This window comes from Orcinus orca, chromosome 2 (genome assembly GCF_937001465.1).
Source record: "Orcinus orca chromosome 2, mOrcOrc1.1, whole genome shotgun sequence".
In the NCBI taxonomy this organism is placed as follows: domain Eukaryota; kingdom Metazoa; phylum Chordata; class Mammalia; order Artiodactyla; family Delphinidae; genus Orcinus; species Orcinus orca.
This window is the reverse complement of record NC_064560.1, coordinates 100,811,642-100,826,161: the sequence shown is the minus strand read 5'-3', so window position 1 is coordinate 100,826,161 and position 14,520 is coordinate 100,811,642. Positions and strand designations below refer to the sequence as shown.

The window sequence follows — 14,520 nt, the reverse complement described above, 5'->3', positions numbered from 1 at the left end:
CATCATGCTTTACAAACATTACCTTATTTTATTTTTAAAACAGCTCCGTGAGGTATGTATTACTGGCAGCCTTTTCCAGATGAGGAAGAAGAGGCCTAGAAGCATGAAGTAGCTCGCCCAGGTGACCCAGTGAGACTTCTGGTTAAATGTGGCAGGTTGAATGCACTAGTTTACCACTACTCCTTCCTGAAATTCTGCTAAAACATCACATTCAAGAGATTTTTTTAATGACTGTAGAACAACCGCAATAAGAAGAGGACAGTAAACAATAGCAATAAAATCTGCAGAGCTGAAACGAGATGGACATGTGTCAGTTTAACAGACCAGAGAATGGTATGTTGTAGCAGACAGTGAAAGAAGCTTGAAGTATGAAGAATCCTCTGAAAATGGTACAGATGGGGCTAACTATAGGATTTGTCGAAAATTTGCACAGATCCTCTTTCATCCTAGCAGAAGACTAGACATTGGTTCCCTGGAGCTGCTGGCTTTGGGCAGTTGCACAGCTGAGGAGAGGGCACTACGCTACACTGGGGATTGAGCTATAATCTATATGCTGAATGATGAGACCAGCGGCCCCTCCACCACCCTGCTCCAAGAGCACTGGCAGCCAGGTTGATACCTTCCAGGCAGGAGGCTGTAGGATTCCTTTCTGGGGAAGATGACCGGCTCAGGACATAGAACTTAAAGATGCTGAGGGTTAAGAGTCCCCACTGGAAGTGCCCCATCAAAACAACAGGAGCTTGGGAAGAGACAGGCAGTCTAGCTAGCAGAAGGAAACAACCCTTGGGCAACAACATCAAGGTCCTGTGATCAGTTGATCACCAGAGAATACATACTCAAGCACAGGAGTTTGTAATAAGGGAATATTCAGAAAACAGAAATAATCCTTGGACTTCAAAGTTTAAGAGCAGAAAGAAAAAGAGAAGATGAAGTTAAGGAAATCACCCAGAAAGTAGAACAATAACAACATACAAGAGATGGAAAATAGACATAATAAAATGATAGGATCCTTCCAGACAGTCTAACATCTGAATAATAGGAATTCCGTAGAGATGGAGCAGAGATTATAGAGGGGAGAAAAGTGTCAAAGACATAATTTGAGAAATTTCCCCATATCTGAAAGACACAAATGTACAGACAGAAAAGGTCCACGGAGCACCAAGCACAATGCATGAATATAGATCCACACGAGGCATGTAATGGTGAAATTTCAGACCACTAGGGGCAAAGAGGAGACCCTATAATCTTCCGGGGGGGGAAGGGGATATTAGGAATGAGAATAGTGTCGGACTTCTTAAGAAAAACAAAATATAAACTAGAAAATCTGGACTAATGCCTTCGAAATTCAGAGAGAGAATTACTTCTCCATACCTAGAATTCTGTACATATCCAAAACACCAAGACAACTTCAGAAATGCCAGATCCTCAGAGGGCAGACAGCAGAAGTAGGAAGAACTACAATCCTGCAGCCTGTGGAACAAAAACCACATTCACAGAAAGGTAGACAAGATGAAAAGGCAGAGGGCTATGTACCAGATGAAGGAACAAGATAAAACCCCAGAGAAACAACTAAATGAAGTGGAGATAGGCAACCGTCCAGACTAAGAATTCAGAATAATGATAGTGAACATGATCCAGCACCTCGGAAAAAGAATGGAGGCAAAGATCAAGAAGATGCAAGAAGTGTTTAACAAAGACCTAGAAGAATTAAAGAACAAACAAACAGAGGTGAACAATACAATAACTGAAATGAAAACTACACTAGAAGGAATCAATAGCAGAATAACTGAGGCAGAAGAACGGATAAGTGACCTGGAAGACAGAGTGGTGGAACTCACTGTCATGGAACAGAATAAAGATAAAAGAAGGAAAAGAAATGAAGACAGCCTAAGACACCTCTGGGACAACATTGAACGCAACAACGTTCACATTATAGGGGCCCCAGAAGGAGAAGAGAGAGAGAGAGGACCCAAGAAAATATTTGTAGAGATTATAGTCGAAAACTTCTCAAACATGGGAAAGGAAATAGCCACCCAAGTCCAGGAAGTGGAGAGAGTCCCAGGCAGGATAAACCCAAGGAGGAACACGCTGAGACACATAGTAATCAAATTGACAAAAATTAAAGACAAAGAAAAATTATTGAAAGCAACAAGGGAAAAAACGACAAATAACATACAAGGGAACTCCCATAAGGTTAACAGCTGATTTCTCAGCAGAAACTCTACAAGCCAGAAGGGAGTGGCCTGTTGTATTTAAAGTGATGAAGAACCTACAACCAAGATTACTCTACCCAGCAAGGATCTCATTCAGACTTGATGAAGAAATCAAAAGCTTTAGAACTTCTCTAAGTGGGGAACACAAGAGAAGAAAAGGACCTACAAAAACAAACCCATAACAATTAAGAAAATGGTAATAGGAGCATACATATCGATAATTTCCTTAAACGTGAATGGATTCAATGCTCCAACCAAAAGACACAGGCTCGCTGAATGGATACAAAAACAAGACCCATCTATATGCTGTCTACAAGAGACCTACTTCAGACCTAGGGACACAAACAGACTGAAAGTGAGGGGATGGAAAAAGATATTCCATGCAAATGGAAATCAAAAGAAAGCTGGAGTAGCAATACTCATATCAGACAAAATAGCCTTTAAAATAAAGAATGTTACAAGAGACAAGGAAGTATGCTACATAATGATCAAGGGATCAATCCAAGAAGAAGATATAACAGTTATATATGTACCCACCATAGGAGCACCTTAATACGTAAGGCAAATGCTAACAGCCATAAAAGAGGAAATCGACAGTAACACAATAATGGGGACTTCAACACCTCAATTATGCCTATGGACAGATCATCCAAACAGAAAATTAATAAGGAAACACAAGCTTTAAATAACACAAAAGACCAGATAGATTTAATTGATGTTCATAGGACATTCCATCCAAAAACAGAAGATTACACTTTCTTCTCAAGTGTGCACGGAACATTCTCCAGGATAGATCACATCTCGGGTCACAAATCAAGCCTTAGTAAATTTAAGAAAATTGAAATCATATCAAGCATCTTTTTTGGCCACAACACTATGAGATTAGAAATCAATTACAGGGAAAAAAACGTAAAAAACACAAACACATGGAGGCTAAACAATATGTTACTAAATAACCAAGAGATCACTGAAGAAATCAAAGAGGAAATCAAAAAATACCTAGAGACAAATTACAACGAAAACATGATCCAAAACCTATGGGATACAGCAAAAGCAGTTCTAAGAGGGAAGTTTATAGCAATACAAGCCTACCTCAAAAAACAAGAAAAATCTCAAACAATCTAAAAAAAAAAAAGCCAAATCTTGAAAAATTTAATTCCTTTTTACCCTTGGTGGTTCCAAAATTGGAAGATTATCCTAGGAAGAGGAAGACTTAAAGTAAGCTGGTGATCCATCCCAGGAAACATACCTGGAGAATCGCCCAGGACAAAGGTAAGAGGAGACCCAGAGTGGCGCTGTGGGACTGGCCTGGAGAACCACCAGTCCAGGCAAGTGCAGGAGTATGGAGGGCTCTTCCAGGAAGTCGGGTGGGAGCTGTCTCCAGAAAAAGATGCCATTGGTACAGGACCAAATGAATTTTATCGTACTGAGAGACTGCTACTTTTGAAGGAAAGTTAGTGATGAGTTAGTAATAAGTACGTAAAAAGTTAAATGAAGAAAAGTGACAATTGTTAACTCCAGGAAAAACACAAAGTTGTCTAAGAAAGAAGGTATTACTATATATCGTGCACTTTATGGTCTAATAATCACATGGCCATAGGGTATAAGCACTGAATATTGATTTAACCAAAATTATAATATGGCTCTATTTGGAGAATGGAGGAGGGGAAGTGGGCAGGGAGATTTAAGAGACCAAAACCTCTTTCCATTTGGAAAACCAATAGATAAGATCTAAAATTTAAACAGAATCTAGATATAGCCATGTAAGTGTCGTGTTTGAATATACAGAGATAAATATCAGAGTAAGTAGCTAAAAGCAGCTGTGTCTAGAGAGTGGGAATCAGGGTGTAGAAGATGGAGCAGGAGAATGCTCATTTTTGTTAAAAAGCTTGTAGAACCACTGGACTTTCAAAACCATGGATATGTATAACTTTAAATTCTTTTTAATGAAGTCAACAGCAAGTAGTTGCAGAATCACTATCTGAACCCGATTCTGTCTGAAGCCAATCCCAATTTTTCCTCTCAAGATAAATTCTTTGTACTTATTTGCCTCTGGACTTTGATTTTCTTTAGAGTTTGTTTGTACAATTGATCCAATAATCTACAAAATCCAGGAGCATATGGGCTGGGGTAATCCCACGGGGATTACCATAAGTGACAAGGAGAACTTGTTTTGGGGTAGGAGGGATGTCTCACAGAGCCAGAGGGCAGGGAACTTGAAGCAGGGACTGGGGCACCACAGGGAACCCTGAAAGTTCTTTCTCTCCTTTGCTTCTATATGCTCCCCTGCCTGTGTCTGCTTTGTTTATCTGATTCCCAGTTCACAGGCGAGGAAATAGCCCCTCATAGCCCCTCAGTCTGCACCTGAGGGGAGCGCTTGGTAGGGGATGAGATAAACCCAATTTGAATGCCAAGTTCTGGAAAGTCAGAAGGGAGGCCCCAGTGGGAAATACATGCTCTTTTAGGAGCTTGAAAGGGGTCATCTAATGAATGGCGTTTAGGGCCCTGGACCCTGTTTGCCCCAAGCGGCCTGCTGGTCCTGGGATGTCCCTGCAGATCCCAGGCGTCAGCAGGCAGCCATGCCCTGCATGGGTGGCTGGACTGGGGGAGCTGTAGGGATGTCTGCAGAGAAGTCATTTACTTGTGTTGGAACAAACACAGGGCTTAAGCAGCAGAAATGGCACTGACTTGGGGTTTGAGGAAGGCATCCCAATTCAAGCTCCTTCTTTGATTAGCTGTATAGCCACTAGCCCCAATGGGCTATTGAGAGCTTGAAGTGTAGCTAGTCTGAGAGCTTGAAATATGCTCTGAGTGTAAAATGCACACTGGATTTTGAAGACTTAGTATCCCCATAATACAAAATATCTCATTACTATTTTATTCTTATTAATGGTAATGTTAATATTAATGGTGAAATGGATAATATTTGGGGTATATTGGCTTCAATAAAATATATTATTAAAATGAATTTCACCTTCCTTTTACTTTTTAAAAATGTGACTCTTAGAAAAATTAAAAATTACTAAGACGGCTCACGTTATATTTCTATTGGACATCACCAATCTAGACTCTAGACGTAACACATTGCCTTTATTGAAAAGAACAAAATCACTCAGGCTTGGCATCACTCTAGAAAGCTGGGGAGAGGTGTTTGTGCAATCCTGATGCCTTAGCTTCCATTTAGTGTTAAACAGCACCTTGTTTTTCAGGGTCCCAAACCCTGGTAAAATCCACAGCTGTCCCCTCTCTACTCTGCCTGTGACAAACCAGCCCTAACCACAGGAGACAAGGTGAGGACAGTGTTCCTGACAGAAGACTCATGTACCCTTAGGGGCCTGCAGAAGTTCTCAGGGGACCTGAAGGCCATTCCACTACTCTGGAAAGCCTGACGGAAAGAAATTCTACAGCTTCCCAAGTACTGATGCCTTGGCCAATGAGATCAGTGTTTCTTGGCTCGAGGCTTCTAGCAACCCAGCCAGGCAAGGTTGATGGTCTCAACTATCAGAAGCTCCACCTGGCAATTAATTGTAAGTCTCTCTGACTTATGAAAATGCTGAAAAGTTAATTATTCATTAAGATGTAATGGGATAGACGAAGTTTTTCCAAATGTGCTATTGTTAGAGAATGATACCCCTGGTGTCCCTGGTGATGGAAAGTTTAGGAAGCTCTGACAGAAGTCATTGTGTCCTTCAGGGTCCTGGTTCTTGCATGTTTTGTTTCCACATTTGGTTGGTAAGTGATGGAATTTCCCTTAACTTTCCTGCAGGGATATGTCCTTGGCACGTACATCCCTCTGAAATTCATAGAATTTTGAGATTTGGGCGACTTCAGTTATTTCTCCATCTGGGATGATGAGCAACCTATCATCACGGTCAAAGCCCCACGACCAACCCCCATGATCAGCCCTCCTTACACCTCACCTTGGAATGTACCAAGCTTTAAATTATCTCATCACCAAGAACTAAGAGTGGTGACCACAAATTCCACAAATTCCTGCAGCTCTGCACACCACTGGCATACCCACAGAACCAGTTCTCCATGCTCCTTGGGACCACGGGCACCTGGGCCCTCCCAGTGCGCTACCATCCCACTCTCCTCGACCTCCACCCTTGGGGAAGGCGGCATTGATCAGGAATTAAGTGCGTGTGCTCAGGGGCAGGCTGCCCGGGCTGTGTCTCCACACCTTCCTTACAGCTTGTGAAACTGGGGGTAAGTTATTTCATCTTTCCAGAACTCATTTCCTTATCTGTAAGCTAGGGTTTATGAGAGCACCTACCTCACTGGGAAGGATGTGATATTTAATTATGTATGTGCATCTAAGTACATGTACATGTGATGAGATAATGTGGGTAAAGCTCTCTGTAGTGCTTGGTTCATGGTTGCTCTCAGCAACTGTTAGCTCTGCTTAGTTGTTATCGGCTCTGTCTTTTCACCTGCTTTCTCCCCCGGCCACCTGGGCTGCTCAGAGAAAGCTTGAGAATCAGACTGCTTGTCTCTGCTACAGAGTCACCATACTCCCCCACTGGGCCTCCCCATGGCCTGGCCATCAGTGTGTGTGTGTGTAAAAGTTTTATCCACAAATACGTGTGTCAGTGTGTCCCTTTTGGTAACAGCTTTATTGAGATATGACTCACATACCATATAATTTACCTGATTTTTAGTATTGCTGCACACAAGCTTTCTCTAGTTGCGGCGAGCTGGGGCTACTCTTCATTGCGGTGCACGGGCTTCTCACTGCAGTGGCGTCTCTTGCTGTGGAGCATGGGCTCTAGGTGCGCGGGCTTCAGTAGTTGCGGCTCGCGGGCTCTAGAGCGCAGGCTCAGTAGTTGTGGCGCACGGGCTTAGCTGCTCCACGGCATGTGGGATCTTCCCGGACCAGGGCTCGAACCCGTGTCCCCTGCATTGGCAGGTGGATTCTTAACCACTGTGCCACCAGGGAAGTCCCCACCTGACTTTTATAACTGGAAGGTTTGTACCTTTTGACCCTCTTCACCCATTTTGCCCATCCCCCCAACCTTTTCCTCTGGCAACCACCCATCTGTTCTCTGTATCTATGAGCTTGGTTTTTGTTTTATTAGATTTCACATATGAGCAAGATAATTTGTCCTTCTCTAACTTATTTTGCTTAACATAATGCCCTCAAGGTCCATCCATGTTTTGCAAATGGCAAGATTTTATTCTTGTGGTTGAATAATATTCCGTTGTGTGTGTGTGCATATGTGTGTGTGTGTGTGTGTGCATATGTATATGTGTGTCTGTGTATATACACACACACACACACACACACACATATATATTTATGTCACATCTTCTTTAGTCATCGGATGATAGACACTTAGGTTGTTTTCCATGTCTTGGCTATTGTAAATAATACTGCTATGAACATGGGGGTGCATTTATCTTTTCTTTCTTTTTTTAAAAATTAATTTACTTAATTAATTTATCTCTTCAAGTTAGTGTTTTCATTTTCTTTGGATAAATACCCAGAAGTGGTATTGCTGGATCATATGGTAGTTCTTTTTAATTTCTTTTGAGGAACCTCCATACTGTTTTCCATAGTGGACACACCTTTTTTTCTCTTTAGATCTGCCTATTCTGAACATTTCATGTAAACGGGACCATACAATATGTGGTCCTTTGAGAAGAGGTTTTTTAAATCAGCATAATATTTCCAAGATTCATCCATGTTGTAGCGTCTATTAGCACTTCATTTCTTTTTATGGCCAAATAGTATTCCATTGCATGACTATACCACATTTGGTTTATTCATTTATCAGTTGGTGGCCGTTTGAGTTGTTTCACTTTTTGGCTACTGTGAATAATGATGCTACGAGCGTTTGTGCATACGTCTGTGAATGGCTACAGTTTTCATTTCCCTTGTGTATATACCTAGGAGTGGAATTGCTTGGTCTTATGTTAGGTCTCTGTTTAACTTTCTGAGGAGCTGCCAAACTGTTTTCTGAAGTGGTTGCACCATTTTACATTCCTATCAGCAGTGTAGGAGTGTCCCAATTTCTCCATATCCTTGCCAACACTTGTTATTATCTGTCTGTTTGATTATAGCCGTCCTAGTATATGTGAAGTGGTATCTTCTTATGGTTTTTATTTGCATTTCCTTGATGGCTAATGATGTTAAGTAGCCTGGCAATCATTTTAACCAATGTTTGCTTATTATCTCTTAGATTGTCATTGTGGGTGTTCCAATCACTTCCCAAACTTCACAAGGTCCTAATTCCTCTCATCTCTAGAGATTCCATCTCTTCTGCTATTCTCGAACATCTTCATGCACTGATTCATTCCCCAACAAATAGTTACAGTAAGTCCCCTACCTACGAATGAGTTCCATTTCGAGAGTGCGTTCGTAAGTCCACTCTGTTCTTAAGTCCAACAAAGTTAGCCTAGGTACCCAACTAACACAATCAGCTGTATAGCACTGTACTGTAATAGGTTTATAATACTTTTCACACACATAATACATAAAAAACAAACAAAAATAAAGAAAACATTTTTAGTCTTATAGTACAATATCACTCACTCCTGACATTGATGGTACAGGTTCTAGTTCCTTGCTGGATTCAATTCTGTCTACCCTCTTGCTTCTGGACATCCTGGGCTTGAGATACAGATACTGTATTACTGTACTCTATACAGTACTGTAAAGTACACAAAAGCACAACCTCTTGTAGAGGATGCATGCACGTGACAATGTACTCCAGGCCCGTGAACTAACTTACATGATTGGACATGTGAACGCGTGTTCACGTCTTTGAAAGTTCGCAACTTGAAGGTTCATATGTAGGGGACTTACTGTATTGAGCTTCTTTTATGTGACACGTACTGATGGCTGGGGATATACAACTGAGGGGCCACTTAGAGTCTGATGGCAACATGTCATCATGGAACTCCTCTGCTTAAAATGCTTCAGTGACATTTAAAAATTTGGGGTAAAATTTAATAGCAAAATTCATGGCAACCAGGGTTCTGTGTATATATGAGTGTTAGGCCAGCCCAGCTACCCTCCCCGCCATTCTCCCTGCCTCACATCTTCTGCTACTGTCTTAGGCTCCAAATGAATAATACTTTCATGCAGCCTGGTCCCTGTTCTCCACTGCCCCTTGTAGACTGTAAGCTTCTGCAGGAGGGGATGATTCTAACGCATCCTTGCATTTCCCACAGCACTAGGACAATACTTGGCACCTTGAAAGTACTCAATACAATACCACACGATGTACTTGATACATTTATCATTGAATTATTAAATGAATAGACGGCTAAATAAGCGAATGAATGAAAATATGTGGTTCTGCTAGGTAGTACAATTTACTTTAGTTTTTAGTTGGCTGAAGTTGGGCTCAATTCTTCTTTTTTCTTTTTTTTTTTCTTTTTTTCTTTTTTCAGTACGCGGGCCTCTCACTGTTGTGGCCTCTCCTGTTGCGGAGCACAGGCTCCGGACGCGCAGGCTCAGCCGCCATGGCTCACGGGCCCAGCCGCTCCACGGCATGTGGGATCTTCCCAGACCGGGGCACGAACCCGTGTCCCCTTCATCGGCAGGCAGACCCTCAACCACTGCACCACCAGGGAAGCCCTGCACTCTATTCTAATCCTCATTTTAAACTAGCCTGAATGATATGCCAGGCCTGCTGAACTGAGGGCAGCTTTATTTTAGTCAAATATTTATAACACATAGTGATGCTCTAAGGGGTTTTAAGTCATGGCGTGTTCAGATTTGTTTGTACCCTGTAGGGTTTTAAGAAAAATGAAATAAAATGACATAACACAAAATAAAATACCCACATTGCGAACATAAACAAGTTGAACAGAGTCACGTTTGGGGGCCTGTGTGGAAATTTGCAAGGAAAGCTGGAGAGTTAAAAGTGTCCAGGCACGGTGCACCTTCCCTTTCACCCTCTTACAGGCAGGACAAAGGTCTCTCTTCTCTTAGGACAGGGACATGTTTCTTTCTTGGATGGTTTTGTTGAGGGAGAGGATGGAGGGGGAGGAAGTGGGCTTCTCCTGGGGTATCCAGCTGGGTCTAGCCCTGTGGGAGACAGGATGCGGGCCAGTCAGGCCCTCCAGCCCCCTCTGTCAGGCTGTTTCCTATTTTCAGAGGTCTATAGGGTGGCCCTTGTGAGGCAACAGTAATGAACACATTGTCCTGAAATGTAAACTGGGGAGGGAGGAAATGCCTGGCATTGGTGATATGTCTGTCTGCTTATTTGCCGAGAATGTTGTTTGGGGGAGATAACGTATACTGTGGAGACAGTGTTTTCAGAGATGTTTGTGAAGATGACGTCCTCATGAAGGACTAAGACAATGATGACATCTGAAGCAGGACGCAGGTCTCGCAGCCCTCCTGAGCTTGCCCTGGGTCCTCCCTGCAGCTCCTTCCTCCATTTTCAGGGTCCTCCTAGTGGCCCGTGCTCTGACCACCACACCCCCCAGCTTCTGGCCTCGTTTCCCCCGCACACCTCCCCCAGGAGGCCCTCTCATGCTCACAGCTGCCTGCAGCTCCTCCTCTCCATTCCCTTCCTAAAACTGAATAATGAGACCTTTGCTAATAGGCAGTAGAAAAGGCTCCCGGAGACAGCCGTCTCTGCTCCTCTCCTTTATTAAGCACTTTCCATGTGCCAGTTGTTTTACTTATATCATTCATTTAATCCTAACCACCTAAAAGGCAGCGATAATGGCCATTTCTCCCAGTTTACAGGTTGGGAAACTGAGGCTCAGGGAAGGAAATTGATTACCCTCACAATGGGTAGCCCTGGGATTTGAACTCATAGTCTGATGCAGAGACCTCACTCTTAGTCAATATATTCTGTTTCCTTCCAGCTGCCTGCCAGGCATCACAGAGGTGCATAAGGCAGCCCTAGCCTTGAGGAATAGGGCTGCAAAGAATGCTGAATCGCTGGGAGAAGCACTGCAGCAGCAGTGATGGAGGGGCGAAGCTGGGGAGATAAGGAAGGGGCGAGAGGAGCATGAGCAAAGGCACTGTGGTGGATGCTGCAGGCTGCTGAGCACCGCTCTCTCACTCCCCCAGCGGCCGGGAGCAATGGATGCTGATGGCTCAACGGACTTGCCCTTGGCTGGAGCGAGCTGCCTTGCCCAATGTTAGGCTCCCTCCCCAGGGGAAGCCTGAATCCAGGGATTGGTCATTAGGTGAGTACAAAGGGCCGGCCCCCTTGCCTCAGTTGAGCACAACACTGAAGGGCCAACCCAGCTGCGGAGGGTCAGCCCCACAGGCTCAGCCGAGGCCTCTCAGGTCAGCCCCTTCCTCTACCATTCCTGGTCCCATCACTCCAGGAGAGGTATGTACCCCCAAAACCCTTCTGCACAGAAGCCTACCTCAGAGCGTGTGTCCCAGGGAGCCCAAGACATGTGGAGGCATGGAAGTGTAAAGGTACCTACCATGTTCCAGAAAGCATGGAAAGCCATGTTCCAAGGCTGCTGGGCTCTAGGATGTGGAGGGTGTAGGACTCCCGTGCAGGCGTCTCCTCCTGCGTTGTGATCTGAACATCTAGTGATGGACATGCATCTACCTTTTTTCAGGAATCTAGCCTGCAACTCTGCCCAGTGCCCCAGAGGCCTGACCCATTGTAAGATTAAACTGCTTACAACTCTGGGGAAACGGCAGTTTAGAACCCCAATACGTAACAACAAAGAAGTGTTTGGGATCGTTTTATTGATGCTTTTGGAACGTCAAAGCTAAAAAGCAGCCTTAGAGCACATCCAGTCCAAAAACCCTCCGTTATCACAGGGAGATGAAGCCCCAGAGAGGTGACGTGACTTCAGGTGAACGCAGATAGGGTCAGGGCCACCACCGGAACCCAGGTCTCCTGGCCTCCAGTCCATTGGTCTCTCCACCTCTCCTTGGGTAGGTCTATACCTCATACCTAATAAGAACTTAAACATGAGCCCTTGAAGACTCACTCAAGGGCTCTACTAACAGTGACTTGTCCATGGGAGGGCAAACTGCGCTTGAAGAAGACGACCACCCAGCTTCCCCCAAGGGCCCCAGCAGTCCTTCCACAAGGCTCCCCACAGTGAGGCTGCGTTGCCCGTGCCAGGCCTGTCAAGGCTCGGTGTTGTTCCAGACCCTTCTGTACTTCCCTACTCCCTATCAGGTCAAATCCAGCTGCTTTTCTCCAACCATGGTCAAGGTAAACGTGGAAGCCGTAGAGCACCATCGGGGGCGCTCTACCTGTCATGCACCTGCTCAGTGTTTAGTGCCGGCTTCTCTTCACCTCTTCACTCCTGGCATTAGATGGGTCCCTCCCTTCTCTGGGGAAAGGGTTATTGGATAAGCTCACTTCCAGCTGGGGCACTTGTTACAGCGTGAACAGTCCTAAGCCTCAGTACATTAACCTCTGATAAATGGATGACTCCAGACCCAGCACTGTATTGGAGACAGCAGGGCTCAGCTTTCACTGTCCTGTCTTGAACGGTGACTTTGCCCTCCGACCTGCCTCTCGGGGCTGGACAGTTATTTACTCACGTAATCGGGCTCTGTGTGAACTTCTCTTGCCAGATAAGGCAGCTTTCTGAAAAAGTTGCCTTAGATAGAGCAGGGTCTCTCCAGCTGAGTTTTGTGTTTTGCTAGTGTCCTGTGGGCTGCTTGTATTAGTTATGCCATGGGCAGGGAGCATCCTGTGGTCAGTTAAGCTGGAGAAGCAGTGCACAGTTAGTTATCTTTGGAAGATGCTCCAGCTACCTGAGGGCAATAAGTCCTATCTTAAATCTGCCTACTTTCATTTAACCTGTATCTGCCTGGTTTCACTTGTCTGCAGAAACTTTTAAAAATGGAATACCTTTTAACCTCCTTGAGGGGACTCAACCTCACCTCTTTCTGAGCTCAGTTTCTCTCATCCGTCCTGTGTTTTATAACTGGGCTTTCCTGTCTGGGTCACTCTTCTGGCGTCACTGTTGTGTATCTCCGCAGTGTCCCTTCTGCACACTGGGGTGTGGCAGTGCTCCCTGTTTCTGGTCCTGGTTTGCCTGGGACTAATGGGGTTTCCTGAGACATGGGACTTCCAGTACTAAAGCCAAGAAAATCCCAGGCAAACTGGGACATGTTGGTCATCTGTACTGAGCCCTGCTTCTTGCCTGTAGCCCCGCAGCTCTCTGGCAGCCACCCTGGTGCTTCCCAGGCCTCTTCTGGGATTCCCTGTTGTTGGGCTCAGTCTACCTGGGGCTGCAACCACAAGCTGCTTACGTGCCTAGCCTCTCCTCTTTCAGCTAAACCCAGTGTCCTCATCAGCGCCTACAGCCGGGGTAAGTTCCCTTGCTGCCCCTGTAGCAAACCCTGTCTGACCCTGTCTTATCCACCCTGAATGGACTTGAAAACCCACAGCACCATGATACTCACTCCCCAGGCTCCTGGCTCTGACCAGCACAGGGGTAGCTGAGTGGCTCTCAGGAAGGGTCATGGTGATGTGACCCAGCTGAGAGAGCTGATGAGGTAGGGGCTGCCCTGACATTCTGTGTGGAAGGCAGAGAACCAGTGTGTCCGGGGGAGAGATGCTGCTGCCTCCCAGGCCCTCCGCTCCCCTCTGCTCCTCTGCCAGTTTCAGGGGGGCGGGGGTGTTGGCATTGTGTTCGTCTCTGGGCCACAGATACCTGCTCTGATGAGTGAGTAGTCTCTGCCATGAGGGGCTCACTCACACTGGAGGAGAGTGACATGGGGACTAGTGGGTGCAAGCCAGTGTTAAGGTGTGTCACAGCATAACTGATGGAGTGATTAACTTCTCCCTTGTTTTTACTTCTGTAACTGTTTTTCCATGTCCCCCGGTCTTTCCCCAAGCCTTTCTATTGCCCTGCTGCAAGGCCTTTTGTGTAGGTCCAAATCAGGATTGCTTTTGTTCCTTAAAGCCCTGACGTACTGGAAGATCGGTGACATTTGCTCTTGAAGGGGAGGGGGAGGAGATGACTTGCAGGCGGCAGGCTGAAGTGTAACCACATCAGGGAAGGTTTGGACCCAGAAGTAGATGTTCTTCCAGGTCTGTGAGCAATGGATCCCAACAGCACCCCTCTCCAGAGGGGCTGGCATCTGGAATGGACTGATCTGAACATGCTGCAGCCCTGGGGACCATGGCAAAGAACCACTCACTCACTGTAGAATGATCTACTGAATGTGTGCTCTGTGCCAGGCACTGTTGTAGACACTGGGATTAGAGGAATGAACAGAACAGATGAAAACCCCTGCCCTCGTAGACCTTGGATCTTAGTTAGGGGAGACAAACCGAGTGCTCAAGACTTGGGCTTTTATCTGAAGAGCTGTGAAGCCATTGGAAGGGTTTACACAGAGGAGTGT

The 14,520-nt window shown here is 45.2% G+C and overlaps 1 protein-coding gene across 2 annotated transcripts in view; it reads left to right on the top strand.

Moving 5' to 3' along the window:
- MYZAP (myocardial zonula adherens protein) overlaps nucleotides 1–14,520 on the top strand; it is a 132,230-nt gene that overhangs the window by 9,584 nt on the left and 108,126 nt on the right. For both annotated transcript variants that reach the window (XM_033437008.2, XM_033437009.2), the window contains exons 2-3: nucleotides 44–6,422; nucleotides 11,043–11,369. The gene's annotated coding sequence lies outside the window, so the exon portion shown is untranslated. The remainder of the gene's footprint in view (nucleotides 1–43; nucleotides 6,423–11,042; nucleotides 11,370–14,520) is intronic.